Genomic DNA, 15,834 nt, shown 5'->3' on the forward strand with positions numbered 1-15,834 from the left:
AACATAGTAAGACCGTTAAAAAAAATTATAACCTTGTGGAGGCACTACCCCGTGGGATTTCTTTCACAAAGTATGATTAACTTGAATAATAACCTGCAATAGTTAAAACCCGTAGGGCGCCTGGGTTGTCATTGTCCTCAGACATTATTACCAAGCACCGTCCCTTTCCTTTCCACGCAGCCACCGAGTGTCGTAAAAATATGAAAATTGATTAACTATTTACTGCCAACTTTTTGTGTTTGCAAACGACCAGTTTCAGTCTAAAATTTCTGTCTCATTAACTGTTCATTCTTGTATTCCTCAACAGGGGCTTAACTAATTTGCAGTTATGAGTATTAACTTCGTTCACGTAAAGTAATGTAAAATTTCACTGGTAAAACTAAGAACTAAAGATACAGCACAGTTTAAATTGCGCAATTTAACTTATTATGTATTTAACTTAGCAAGTGACTTCCGCTGTCTTGGTATGTCTTTTATTGTTGTTATTTTAAAAGTACAGTCAGTTGTTCATTTGCTTAAAGTAAATCAATTTAATCTTTCAATAATCAAAAGTAAATTCCTTGCTGTTTCTAAATTTTGCTTACGTTAGACTACTGAAAGTCACCTTTCACATAACAAAGTTTTGGTTTCATTTATTTACCCAGTAACTTCGTTTAACTCTACTTTAAAAATTTAATAATTCAGAAAAGGTAAATGCATACTTAGTGCTTTCTGATTAATTTATTTACTCTTGAACTGTTCCGTCGTGGAAAAGCGTGGCAACCTTCCGTTGCCACCCCAGTGATTATTTGCTTAAATTTCTTTGCCGTTATCTGCATTAAGATTCTGGAAATTCATTGGCCTAGCGGGCTGGCGACCGTTTAATTATTCCCTTTTCAGCTAATCAATGTTTTTTTTCTGTTATCCCCCCCTCCCCACTTGCGCGGTTAGTGAACAATTGCACCATACTCCACCCATTTAAAAATTACCATGAGTGTTTACATTAGGTTTAGAATAGAATCTTCCTTCAGAGAGGTCTGTTGTACACTTTCGTCCTATTAACCGGTATTATTTTCCTTCAATACCGATAGCCTTACTGAAAAATTTTATTAGACATGCGCGATCACGTTCAATTATGTCGCAGTTCAGTGGGTTCATTAGGAAGGGGGAGGTAACAAGTGTATTTTTATAGAAAACAATAGCGGTAATATCACACTACGCTCGACCACTCCTCTCTGTATTTTGACGAACTCTTATCAACAGGCGTAGGCACTGGGTACTTGTTCCTACTAGTTAAAAGTTCTTCGAGCCAGTGACATATCCGAGAAGCTATTCCATATGCTTGGACCTCCGTTGATAGTCTGCCACTTTGCCAAATGTTTTCGAAAATTTAGGAATATGGAATCTACTTGTTGTCCCTCATCTATTGCTCACAGAATATCGTTCACGAAAAGAATAAAATAATAAAGGAACCAATAAGGAATATAGGGGAGGAAGGGGAAAAACCGAGTAGGAGGGTTCAAACCGGGTACTTGAAGCTCTCATAGAAAAGTACTGCAATCAGACAAATTATATTAACTCACTCCGAGAGTGGATTCAGCTAGTGCGTCATAGCGAGCAATAAAATTTGCGTTACCGTATCTGTGCTTTTTTCGTGAAACTGTAGATCGCTTGTACACCGGGTTTGGTAAGTAACCCTATTTATTCTGTAGCCTATTTAGAGCTGTTTGCTACCGACATGAGATCCTAGTATCTACCTATTGATGGATGGCACCCACTTGTTTCTTAAAAGCACCGTTAGTGTAGTATCTGGTAGACTGAAATACGGCATAATCGAGTAGCACCCAGTTTTACCCCACACCATATTTTGCGCCAAATGTAACTGCTTTGATTATTATAGTTAAAGGAACTCAGTCGGTTACGTTAACTTACGTAACTCTATTCCTATGTTGGATAAGGTGATGGTTAGTCGACATAAATAGAAAATAAAACTGTATTCTAACTGTTATTCATTTATTGAAAATTAAACGTGACTGTATTCACATTTTCCTTTTACAGTCGAGTCATACATTATCCACACTTCAGGCAAACTGTTTTGCAAAAAAATCTTTGAGCCGCGAATTCGCCCGACGGTTCTCGTTGGCCACATGCTCACAGTCGGGAGCCAGCCCTCGACTGGCGTGAATGTACACTTTCCTTTTTCATTGATCTTAATACTGACGCCCTGCCAGCTATGGGCGGTAGATTCAAATTCTGGGAGTGAGTGACTATATAAATTCTTAAACAAGCAATGAAATTTGTCAGGAGACCTGAATCGAGTTCATTGGCGCGTGCGAATGGCTGAACCGAACGGCAATTCAAAATTCTTACGGTCTGTTCAAACTCTTTTTGAGAATCAAAAAGTTTCTCCAAATACTAATTGTAATTTTGATGAAATGGTAATTACTGCTGTGCCCGACAAGCCGTCAAAAGTTCTGGCCGTAGTGCTCGCTCTCACCCTCAACGATGGAGGCGGACAGGTCTGGTGAGAAATCTATAACATCCCCAGAATTCCTATCATCAACAGGTTAATGTGTTCCTCCAGCATCAGGTTGTTTCAGAACTAACTGGCCCTCCGGTTTGAAATCATCTCCAGTGACGTTGCAGCCTTCCCCTTTCCTTCCAATGAAGAAGATGAAACTGTAAAAAACCAAGGAAAAAGAAAGATACGGAAACAGTGATTTTTACAGCAATTTCTCACAAATCAGAACTTCAAGGAGAAGAGATAATCAAGATAAAGCAAGTTAAGACAGAAAAAAACTTTTAGAGGTATGAACTGCATCTAATGTTAAAGAACATAAAAAGAACCAGAAGAGAAAGACAAAAGGAGAGTTCTTCATGTGATAATGGAGCAGATTCCTTTAAAGCCTGTCTATTTTGACCGAGCGAGGTGGCGCAGTGGTGAGACACTGGACTCGCATTCGGGAGGACGACGGTTCAATCCCGCGTCCGGCCATCCTGATTTAGGTTTTCCGTGATTTCCCTAAATCACTCCAGGCAAATGCCGGGATGGTTCCTCTGAAAGGGCACGGCCGAATTCCTTCCTCATCCTTACCTAATCCTATGAGACCGATGACCTCGCTGTCTGGTCTCCTTCCCCGAAACCAACCAACCATCTATTTTGTAATGAGATATATGTTGAATGTGTTGTTGCAAAATGCTGGATAAAGTTCAATCAATGCAGACAATGGGTGCATGATGGATGCATTGCTTTGAGGGAGAAGGGCAGTTTGTGATAATTTCACTGCAAACGAAATATTCATAGACCCATTATTAACTTCAGTGCCCCCGTTTTGATAATTTACTTTCTTCTTCCTCTTTTGCTGGTGCCTTTATCCCTGGGTTTCGCAGGGTCGGCTAGGTTAGGGACGGATTTGACAAGCTTAATGTTAAGAGGTGGCTGGATGCCCTACCTGCTACCAACCCGTACCCTCCGGGATGGAATTGGTGAACCCCAGCTGTCTGCGTCTAGTGTAATCCATGGAATAGTGTGAACGTGTTCAGATGTCTGCGAGTAGTGTGACTGAGGCGGGACGTGGGACCAGCCCGGTATTCACTTAGTGGGGTGTGGAAAACCGCTTAAAAACCACATCCAGGCTGGCTGGCACAACGGCCCTCGTCGTTAATCCGCCGGGCGGATTCGATCCAGGGCTGGCGCGCCTACTCGAGTCCAAGAAGCAGCGCATTAGCGCTCTCGGCTAACCTGGAATTTACTTTTAATAATTTACTTTCTCTGCTTCAAAAATACATTAATTTAATTTAAAATGTAACATCAAGAATGATTATAAATTGGTACTAGTAATTGAAAACTGTTGACTAATTCGAGTACCTGGTTTTACTCAACCCTTTTCCAAATGACAGTTTGCTTGGCTCCCGAAAACTTAATCTTACGAGCATGTAAGTTAATTATTTTCATGAAATGGACTAGATTTTGATTGTCCCCATACGTCTAAAGAGAATAGCTGGGAAACATATTTTTAGTGTCAAGAATTAAAAAAAAAATTAAAAAGCTCTTCCTCTATATGGATAAGGCTGTCACTCCCTCACTCCCTTGGATCACTTTCTGCGTGCAGAAGACGAAGACGAACTGCAAGGCACGAAGCAAGTGCAGGACGAATGACTAGCAAACATATTTCTTGTTCTTTTAATAATGATATGTGGGGAAGACAATGGTTCTTCAGTAGTGGCAGTCTTACTAGTTTTTATTTTTATTTTAATCTGTGTACATGAACGCTGAACAACATTTTCCTTTTAGCTTTAATTATGGCTTACATTTACATTAATTGACAGAACTATGCTACACGTTGAATCCAGACTGAAACTCTCTGGACAGAATGATTTACTCCTGAGAACCGGGAGAAAATAAGTCTGGATAACAGACGTATAGCAGGAGAAATGCATAGAGTCAGATTTTATCGGAAACGTAAGCTATCAGAAAAATACTGTCTGCCATAGGAGTTAGACTAAAGATTATTATAAGCTTTACGCCATTTCACTATGGTGTGTAAAACGCCGTATTAAAATAATTAAAATTAATTAAAAATAGAGTGATAATTGTTTATTACAGTATACTACTTCAGCAGTCGGCGTCCGAAACTAGTAATGTGAAAACCTATGAATTAATCCTCATTCAGCTGTATCATACTTCTGGCATTATTCCAACAGTTAATACACACGTAAAAAGATTGTTTCAAACTTTCTGGAAGAAGACTGTTCAACTAAATGTACACCCACCAAAAGAACCGTAAGCGAGGGTGGGATTGATCTCGAGCGTTATAGATGGCCATATATCCGTTCTCCCCCACCCTCCACTCTCATGTGGATCCTGACGGTCGTTCCGACGAGACGGCAGAGCAAACACAGAAAGATGAGAAGATGGGATCGATGTTTTGAAGGGAACGTATCGATCTAGACTACAGCTCCTTGGAAAGAAACGGCAGCAAGCAGCGAGGGAAGCGAGGAACGGTAAAAGAATGGGCACGACGGAGAGTGGGAAGGGGGGGGGGGGGGAGGCTGGAGTGTAGGAAGAGGAAGGAAGTCGCAATCTGTCCAGAAGTGAGCTGCGAAAATCTGGACCCGAGCGCGGAAGGGAACGCGGACTCGGCCGTGCTGCGAACTATGATTCTTTTATTTGGATAGGCAATCTCAGCAGGAGCAACTGAATCCAAAATTGGATTGAGTAGCCATTGGTAAAAGGAACCTAGGCCGCGGGGAAACTCGCTGGCAGGCGGAATGCATAAGAGAGCAGACGGGGCCCCGCGGCGGCAGCTGGAGGCCTGCGGGCCGGCAGTCGGGCGGGGGCGGCGCCGTTAATACAGGCGGCCGCTCCCAGCGCCTCGGCGCCTCGTGGGCCCGGTCGTGAATTATAGAGCGCGCGGCCGCGTGCCGGTCAGCCGTCCCGGAAACCGTTGCAGCCGGTCTCCCTTCTCCTCCACAACAATCAACATTATTGCTGCACCATATAACAATACACGAACTCACAGTAACAGCAGTCAGCTTCGTAACTCCGCGCTTCTTCGGCATCGTGCGAACCGGCACAGTGATTACCTCAAGGTGCGTTGGCACCTGTTCGTTTTTCATTATTGCTGCACCACCTAACAATACACAAACTCACAGTAACACAGAACTCCGTGCTTCTTCGGCATCGTGCGAATTGGCACAGTGATTGTCTCAAGGGTCGATTGCGCCTATTCGTGTTGCGCCCTCGCTTGCTTCTCACGCCAGAAGAGGCATGCCTCTTTCTCGAGATGTGCGCATGCGCGAGTTCATTCAAACCTAGAGAGAAGCATGTTGTTCCCGTGATCCAAATGTCTGCTTTGCTACAAACAACTGTTGCCGCAGCCGTTATACGAGGGGTGTTCAGTATGTAATGAAGCACTTCTTTTTCTCGGCCAATTACTGTTGCAAAAATGAAGAATTTGTTGTGGAACGTCAAAGGATATTCCCGCTCCAGCCGATATAATTTCATGAAGTGAAGGTGGCGGTTCTATACGTATCCTTCAAAGGAGGTACATTCTAATAACAGAGCTCTCATTGATATCATTGAATAGTCTTCCGCGGCCAGCGTCAGTCGAAATAAAAACTTTCTGGGTATGTTACCGCTTCATATTGTATAAAACTACTGCTGGAGAAAGACCGACGTTTCGGCCACGGTTGCTCCTGCGTTCTAGCCATGCAGTGTCCCTTATATTTTGTTATTACTGTTCACTGCGCGTGGTATTACGTCATAATTTCAAAAAAAATAGTTCGTTTCATTGGCCTCTTAAGGAATAAGGAGAGGGATCGTTTCATTGGTCTGTTAAGGAAGAAGCAGAGGGAAAGTTCACTTAAAAGTGACCAATGAAACGAACTATCTTTTTAAAATTATGACGTAATGGCATGTGCTGGTAACAGTAATAACAAAATATAAGGGACACTGCACAGCTAGAACGCACCAATTGCCCCAGGAGGAGGCCGCTGCAACCGTGGCCTAAACGGTGATTTTCTCCAGCAGTAGTTTTATTCAATATGATACGGTACCATACTCACAAAACTTTTATGTCGACCTCTCATTTAGTTTCTTTTGGCGGGAAACTACGGCATTACGCATCTTCCTACACGCTTGTAGAATTTCTACAGAGACTTGACAATGAACAAAAGCACGGTGAGTCGTCGGGCGAGCCGTCTGTCGTCATCGCAACAAGGCTGCGCTAACATGTCAGATCTCCTGTGTGCCGATCTGGAGCAAGCAGCTGTCACTCCTCCAATGTTGTAACAAGCAGGCACTCTAATTCGAAGAGATGAACGGATCACGATGAAGCAAGTAATTGCACAGCTGGACGTCTCTGTTGGTGGCGTTGACACACTCGTTCACTAATTGGGGTACTCAAAGCTCTGTGCCGGGTAGGTTTCTCGCCGCCTAACAAAAGACAATTAAAGAACAACGAAAGATACCTGTGCGGAATTGCTTGTGTTGATCGAATAATGTTTTGTCGAACATCGTCACTGGCGACGAAACATGGGTTCATCGCTTGGAACCGGAAACAAAACGGCAATCCATGGAGTGGTACCTCACGCCCTCTCATCCGAAGAAAAAGTTCAAAGCCGCACCCTCAGCGTGGAAAGTCATGATGACGGTCTTCTGTGACTCTAAAATGGTTATTCCGTCTGATGGTGCAATTATCAACTTTGAAGTGTGTTGTGATAGTCTCAGGATATTGGAGAAACGACATCACCATGTTTGTCGCCCCAAATTGCAAACTAACTTCCCCTTCTCCATGACAATGAAAGGCCCCACACAAGTCTGCACACTCAAGAGGACCTCACGAAACCTTATCCATCCTACAGCCCGAATCTCGAAGCTTCCGACATCCATCTATTTTGCCACATAAAGTGTTGTGTCTAGACAAGACAGCCTAGACACAATGAGAGGAAGCTGAAAGGCACGCGCTTAAACTCACGCAGGCTGGCGTGAGGTCTGAAACAGGATACGTAATGAATGTTATAAAGAAAAGTACGTAGCTTCTGGAATACTTAACTTTAATCCACATTTGTAGAACATCGCTCTTGATGATACATTAATAGAATCTCAATATCAATTGAATACGGCGCCTTGCTAGGTCGTAGCAAATGTAGCTGAAGGCTATGCTAACTATCGTCTCGGCAAATGAGAGCGTAGTTGTCAGTGAACCGTTCCTTGCAAAGTCGGCTGTACAACTGGGGCGAGTGCCAGGACGTCTCTCTAGACCTGCCGTGTGGTGGCGCTCGGTCTGCTATCACTAACAGTGGCGACACGCGGGTCCGCCGTATACTAACGGACCGCGGCCGATTTAAAGGCTACCACCTAGTAAGTGTGGTGTCAAGCGGTGACACCACATTCCTCCCCCGCAAATCGGCGGACGGTGCTGTTATAAGGCTTCCGCCCGCCGTGGGGAGGACCCCATGTTGACGTATGCGACGAGGTGGGAAGCCTAACAACAGGCGAGGCTGTGCCACCCGCACCCGGCCATTCGGTCCGAGGGGAGCTAGGAAACGCCTGAAAACCTAGTCCAGGGTGCACGCCAACATGCGGTGTATGCGCCCGTAGAGAGACAGGAGGGGCCGAAGGGTCGACCTCCTTCGCGTCGGGGTACCCGACGGGTGAAGACGACATCTGGTCCGGAGCGGGCAAGAGGTCCAAGTCGGAGGACAGCTGGTCACGGGAAGCGATCGGCGGTGCGTGACCCAGGGAGGCGCCCGGCGGCTGCAGCGAAGCGTCCACTGCGGGCGGCGCCAGCGGGAGGACCGGCGGCGGCGGCGTCGCGTCGCCATGGGGCAAAATGGAAGGCATCGTCGGTAACACCTGGGGATGAGGCGAGCCAGTAGATGGGTCCCCAGGGCGCTGACCGGACGGCACCGTCGCTGAAAGCAGACGGGGAGCGGCAGAACCCGTGCGACGACAGAGGCGCAGCTGATTGAGATGCCGACGCACCTCACCAGACGCCCCCAAAACCAGATACATAGCGCGGCCGAGGCAGCGAAGAATGCGCCCTGCGAGCCAACGCCGTGAACCTCGATAGTTGCGATAGTATACAACGTCGCCAGGAGCAAAAACAGGTGGCGGGCGCTGCACAGGAACCTGATGCAGCGGATGCAGCAAAGACATCAAGGTTCGATGAGGACGACCGTGGAGCAACTCAGCCGGCGAGCGACCATCTCGGGGCTGAGAGTGATACGAGGACAAGAAGAGCAATAACGCGTCCTCCAGAGAATGCGACTCTTTCAACTTCAACATCTGGGACTTGAAAGTCTGGACCAATCGTTCAGCGGCACCGTTTGACTGAGGCGAAAACGGCGCGGATGTCAGATGTTGAATTCCATTGGCCTTGCAGAATGACTGAATTTCTGCGGACATGAATTGTGGGCCATTGTCGGAAACAATAGTCTGCGGAAGACCTTCAATGCAAAAGATAGCGGATAACGCTTGGATGGTGGCAGACGACGCCGTGGAAGACATCATGACAACAAAACGAAAATTACTGAAGGAATCTACAACAACCAACCATCGAGCATTCCAAAATGGACTAGCAAAATCTATGTGCAAGCGTTGCCAATGGGAAGTGGCTTTCGGCCATGCAAAGAATTTCCATGGTGGTGCGGAGTGTTGTTCGGCACACGCCATGCAAGAAGAGCACATATTTGTAATCGCAGCATCGATTCCGAACCAAGTACAGTGCTGACGAGCAAGTTGTTTCGTGCGCACTATACCCCAATGTCCTTGGTGGAGAAGCCGTAAGACAGAGATAGCGAACGTGGGACCACGACCCGGGACTGATCATTATCAGAACGCAACAGCAAAACACCACGTCATACAAAAAGTCTCTCCTTGTGAGCAAAAAATCGGCGAACCAACGGATCGTCGATCCGTCATTTCGACAAGGGCCATTGCGTAGCAAAAAAACGCAAAACGGTAGCAAGGACAGGGTCAGCATCGGTGGCTGTAGCCACACGACGAAAATCAATCGGAAACGATTCAACCACGTCATCGGTTTCCTCATCAATGAACATGCAAGCAAGTTCGGAAGAATCGAATGCTCTATCCTCAGCAACAGGCAAACGGGACAACGCATCGGCGTTTCCGTGCTTAGCCGTGGACCGATACAAGATATCGTAGCGGTACTGCGAGAGGAAAATAGACTAGCGAATGAATGTCTGCGCTGTACGTGGAGGTACAGGCTTGTTCGGATGAAAAAGCGGTCAAAGTTTTGTGGTCGGTGATGATGGTGAAGTGACGACCATACAAGAAATCGTGAAACTTTGTAACACCAAATACGAGAGCCAAAGCTTCTTTCTCAATCTGTGAATAATTTCTTTGCGCAGACGAGAGCAATTTCGACGCAAAGGCAATAGGGCGATCATGCGATCCATCTTTGTGCGCAAGCACAGCACCGATCCCGAAATCCGATGCATCTACCATCAACAAAAGGGGTTTCGGGGGATCGAATGGCGTAAGGCAAGTATTTGAAAGCAACGCCGATTTCAACTGGCGAACGCGTTCGCATTCCGTCGTCCAGACGAACGGAACACCTTTACGGCGTAAGCGATGAAGCGGAGCTGAAATGGAAGAGGCATGGGGAACATAGCGATGATAATAGTTAATTTTTCCCAGCACACTCCGTAGCTGCTTCAAATTCTGTGGCGAAGGCAAGTCCTGTATGGCACGGAGGTGCTCGGGACTGGGATGTATGCCTTGGGCATTGATTACATGTCCCAGATATGGTAAATCACGAGCAAAAAACACACATTTGTCCTTCCGCAAGCGAAGACCATGTTGTCGCAAGACCTGAAATAATGTTCTGAGATTGGCTAAATGTTCTTCTTCCATCTTTCCGGAGATCACAATATCGTCCAGATAGTTTGCTGCAGTAGGGACCGAAGCACAAACAGTTTGCAGATATTGCTGAAACAATGCAGGGGTGGACGCACACCCGAATGGCAGTCTTTTGAATCGATACAAACCAAGATGCGTGTTAACCACCAAGACGCGCTGGGATTCTTCGTCCACTGGTATTTACAAGTACGCATCTGCTAGGTCCAACTTCAAAAAATATTTACCCGGGCATGGTTTGTCAAAAAGATCTTCCGGGCAGGGTAAAGGAAAAGTTGCAATCACTAGTTGTGGATTCACTGTAGCTTTGAAGTCCACACAAAGTCTCAGTTTTCCGGAAGGTTTCAGCAAAATTACTAAGGGTGATGCCCAGAGAGAAGCCTGCACACGTTCCATCACACCTTGTGATTCCAATTCGTGTAATGTTCTTGCGACCTCATCACGCAATGCGTGGGGAACATTGCGCGCTCTGAAAAATTTCGGTTGCACGTTCACTTTCAGTTCCAAATGTGCTTTATAGTTCTTAGCGCAACCAAGGCCCGGTGCAGAAATGTCTGCAAACTCTTCACATAGACGAGAAACACTGGCTGAAGGCACAGTCTGGTTCACTGATAGGACCTGATTAACTATAGACAAGTTAAACAACTTAAATAAATCTAAACCAAACAAGTTCACTGCAGAAGAAGAACGAAGTACGTAAAATGACACAAGTTTTGTTTGTCCCTTGTACGTTGCAAGAAGGCTGCACTGTCCTAACACAGGGATATTCTGACCTGAATAACTATTTAACTTAACATTTGCGGCACGCAACGGAGGTGTGCCCATTTGTTTGTACGTGTCTTTATTGATCAATGAAACTGCACCTCCGGTATCGAGCTGGAATGGTATGACCTTGCCATGAATGTCCAAGTCTACAAAAAGTTTATTGTCCTGCTGACGACAAGAGCGACTGTCTCGTGCAATTTTAACAGACACTGGTACAGAAACACTTGCTAATTGACGTGATTTCCTGCGACGTCGACGCACACTTTTTGTGGGACGCACACAGGCACTGGGTGGAGTGGAATTAACTACATGAATGTCCATGGGCTAAGGTTCACGAGCATGAGTATTCTTGGTTCGATTCCGATTCCGGCGCGAAGCAAAGGGCCTGGAATGGTTGTTAGTGCCCGATCTGAGCTTTTCCTGGCAAACGCTCTGAACATGTCCTTTTTTATTACAGAAAAAGCAAATAGCGTGGCGTGACGGGCAAGTCTCACGCGAATGTCTGGTTGCACACCGCGGCCATGATTTTAGCACTGCATCTGCTTGCTGCCGCGGGACACGTGATTGAGATCTTGGCAGCAGCTGCGCGGACGAGGGCGAGGGCTGTTTATTGTTCCGTGCAGCGCGACTGGCGGGCCGGTTAACGTGACACACGGCTGGCGAAGTTTCAAATGATGCCTGAGCAAAGTCAAGTGTGTCATGCCTATCCAATATGTCTATCACTTGTTGAAGGGAGGGATTGACTAGTTTCAAAATTTGCTCCCGTATACGAACATCAGAAACGTTCTGTGCAATTGCATCACGCACCATAGTATCTGAATAAGGGAGTCCACATTCACACTCAAAAGCACAATCCCTAGTAAGGCCTTGCAAAGTTGCAACCCACTCCCGATTAGTTTGACCGGCCGTACGTTTGGTACGAAAGAACGTATACCTTTTTGCAACTACATTGACTGATTCCTTGAAATATGCATCTAATGCAGACAAAATTTCTTCGAAGGACAGAGTTGCTACGTCGCGTCGGGGAAACAATTTCACTATCACACGGTAAGTCTGGACGCCGACATATGACAATAATTGAGGCTGCCGCTCATTACCTTGAATTCTGCAGGCAGCGAGATGGAATCCAAATTGGCGTGACCACTCCGTCCAGCTTTCCATCGCCGCATCATACGGACGAAAAGGTGGTGCAACTGCATGTTGTGGCTGCGGTAGCGATGGAGCGGCGGCTGCCGCATCGTTTTGCATTGCACGTTGACCCTGGACGAGCTGTCCAAGGGCATCCAACAACGCCTGCGTTTGCTGATTCTGCAAACGATAAAATTCGGACAGTACATCTGGAGATGGTGGCGAAGCCATGACACAAGTAAATTAGAGCAATACGACCGTTAAATCGTCGTCGCCAAATATGTTGTGTCTAGACAAGACAGCCTAGGCACAATGAGAGGAAGCCGAAAGGCACGCGCTTAAACTCACGCAGGCTGGCGTGAGGTCTGAAACAGGATACGTAATGAATGCTATAAAGAAAAGTACGTAGCTTCTGGAATACTTAACTTTAATCCACATTTGTAGAACATCGCTCTTGATGATACATTAATAGAATCTCAATATCAATTGAATACGGCGCCTTGCTAGGTCGTAGCAAATGTAGCTGAAGGCTATGCTAACTATCGTCTCGGCAAATGAGAGCGTAGTTGTCAGTGAACCGTTCCTTGCAAAGTCGGCTGTACAACTGGGGCGAGTGCCAGGACGTCTCTCTAGACCTGCCGTGTGGTGGCGCTCGGTCTGCTATCACTGACAGTGGCGACACGCGGGTCCGCCGTATACTAACGGACCGCGGCCGATTTAAAGGCTACCACCTAGCAAGTGTGGTGTCAAGCGGTGACACCACATAAAGAGGAGACGGTAAGTAGATCATGGGAAGGTTATTGGTGGAGCAAGACGGCTCCGACTTCGGCCAGTAGAGTTGTAGAATGGGGGCATATAGGCACTCCCAATGAGGTGGCGTAACGCCGTCGCATTGAACAGAGATTATGTTGAAAAACAGAGTTCTGATATTCAAAGTTTGGGGAATAATATGATGTATTGGTACCTTGAATAAAACCCACCTTCTTTCAGGAAAGATAGGTGTAGCAAGACTTTTTGCGGCAAAGATGAAATAGCAGAAAGAACTGCAAGTAGTGGAATAATATATTTTGCGTAAAACATGTGTGACCAAGGGAGAAGCGATAAAGTTGACAAGGAGTATTCTGCTCAATAACTGTACTCGTGATTTCGAAGATAAGCTTGATATTGTTGGGTCACTGACAGCGAAGGAAAATACAAAATGCAAACACACCGTACCAGTGGCTGCAATATTAGGCCTGACGCTTAGACTTGCTCCTGCCGGTGACAGTTACTGATGACTGAAGTTTCTGTTTAATGTATTTACTGCAACGGAATCTAGTAACATCCCTCACGTTTTCCAGGCTATGATGAAAGCTCTGAAAAAATATAATTCGCTAAACATCAATCTCTGGAAAAGCAAATGCTTATTTCACGCTTAACATGTACAGTGCGCAGTAACATTCCCGTTAACAAACACGTTAGTTAGACCTCAATAATTATTATGTGTGTATGTGTGAGTGCGTGCATGAGTGCGTTTGGATCAGTTGAGTATCATTTTCTCAAAAGCAGTTAATTCGAACCTCAGCCTCCAAACTCTATAGAATAATTTCCTGTACTGTTTGAGAGTTTTGGACTGCAAGCCTATCGTTCTCCAGAACCCCAGCAGAAATGGACGAGCTTTAGTCGACAAAAATTACAAAGTACCCTCGCTACTGAAGAGAGTGAGAAATGATGTTAGCTAGTAATCTATGAAAATCCCTGCCCAAAAAACCGCGCTAATTAAACTGTGAGCAACGGAATTAGTAAATGCTTGTTTTCGGCCCTGCAGTGCATCAGTGGGTGGGAGATAACCACGAAATTTCATTACTAATGCACAGGGATGACTAAGTATAAAATTAATCCCTGAGTATATTAGCACAAAATGGTTTCCTTTAAGCGCACAGCAGGTGTAACAGCAATAACAATAAAAATAAAAATAAAATTTAAATGACTTATGGCTGGTAAAGTTTACGAAGGGGAGCATGTGATGGTAAGTTCTACTCTCTTATATATTAAATTTTAACACACGCAAATCCGTAACCAAACAACAATGCTTAAAACGGAAGTGAAATGCCTCAGTAGCCAGGTGAAACCTAACCATGAAATTGTGGAGGGTTACTAAATTCATCGCGACCTATACTGCCAGTGCTGCCCGTAAATCCCACCATCGTTGGAGTGTGGGTGTGCTGTCTGCTAGAAGTGCACATGGTTTGCTAAAAGCGCCCGTGTGCACACAATTGCTGGATTGTGCTCAACGTGGTCTTAACCAGAAGTCTGATGGGTGAAGTCTCCGCCGGCGGAGTCTTGACCGATATCTCACCACCGATTGTAAAACATGGAGTGATGCTCGTGCCTAAGACTACTCTCTGCAAGTAGAGAAGTCCGGTGGCGTGTTGTGTGCGCGGGCAGTGAAGTTTGGGCGCGAACATTGTCGCTGGCCGGGGCTGGTGTTACTTGCTGCTCCCCGGGTCGGTGGTTGGAGCCGTCGCCTCTTTACCAGCTTTGCTGCCCTGTCTGACTGCGCCTTGCTGAGGCCTGAGTGGCGATACTCGTGCTAGATCATCTTTCTCGCGGCGGTTTCCCTGGACCGCGCCTTGCCAGGAGCTTGCGGCTGTGCTACTCCCGGATATAGTTTACAGGGGAGTACTTTTCCGTCCTTGGAAGTTTGGTGCTGTTTGTGTGTTTCAGCGTGCTATGGCCGGATGAAGAAGATTATCTTCGTTGTTATCATTGTGTCGGAAACGTGGGCAAACCCCAGTGTTCGTATTTCTCGGCTTTCTGTGGGGTGATGTAATTCACTTAGTGTGTTTTTCTTGGCGTTCTGTTGTGCCGTTGCAGAACTTTGTTTAATCTTTTCCCTCCTAACTCTTCTGCAGAGTGCCTTTGGACCCTGTGGCCTGTAATTTCGCTTGTGCCAAGATCCGGTGTTTTGGGGGATAAATGATTAAATTAAGTTTTGGGAATTTATGGAATTCTGTGTATTTGTCTGGGGTTTTTGCTGGCCTCTGCCCGTACGATTTCCCGTTTCCTCGCCAGGGAGCCATCCGTAAAGTTTAAGGTGAGTGAAATTTGGTAGTTCCCGTTCAGTGGTTCGGTGTGCCCCGTGACGAATTTTTTTCACCTTGCCTGTCCTACTTCTCTGCTTAAGGTTGGCTCCTCTGTGCCCGTGCGCGAGTGTGTATGTGGGCGACGGTGATCGTTTCGTGACTTAGTTACCGTTTCTTGCCGACTTCTCAGCATAGACTGCCGAATCTGTAATTTGGTCTATGTCACGTTATAGTTGCTTCAAGTTGTTTCGCACACTCCATTTAGTAATCACATCTGCGCACAAATGAGAGTGAATAATGTTTTAAACGATTGTAAGCTGGCGTTTGTCGCCGTGTGTGTTAAATTTTAACTTGTATTTGAGTTTTGGTGTAATTGTATTTTGTGAACTGAGCTAATTTTATCTTGCCTACTGCTGCGATGTCAGAAATGTTAAAATCTAGCCTTGGGCTCCTTGTGAATTTTTATGTTGATAACTGATGCAGCATTTTAGTGTAATGATTTATCTTTTACGT

Source organism: Schistocerca nitens, chromosome 2 (genome assembly GCF_023898315.1).
Source record: "Schistocerca nitens isolate TAMUIC-IGC-003100 chromosome 2, iqSchNite1.1, whole genome shotgun sequence".
NCBI classification, from domain to species: domain Eukaryota; kingdom Metazoa; phylum Arthropoda; class Insecta; order Orthoptera; family Acrididae; genus Schistocerca; species Schistocerca nitens.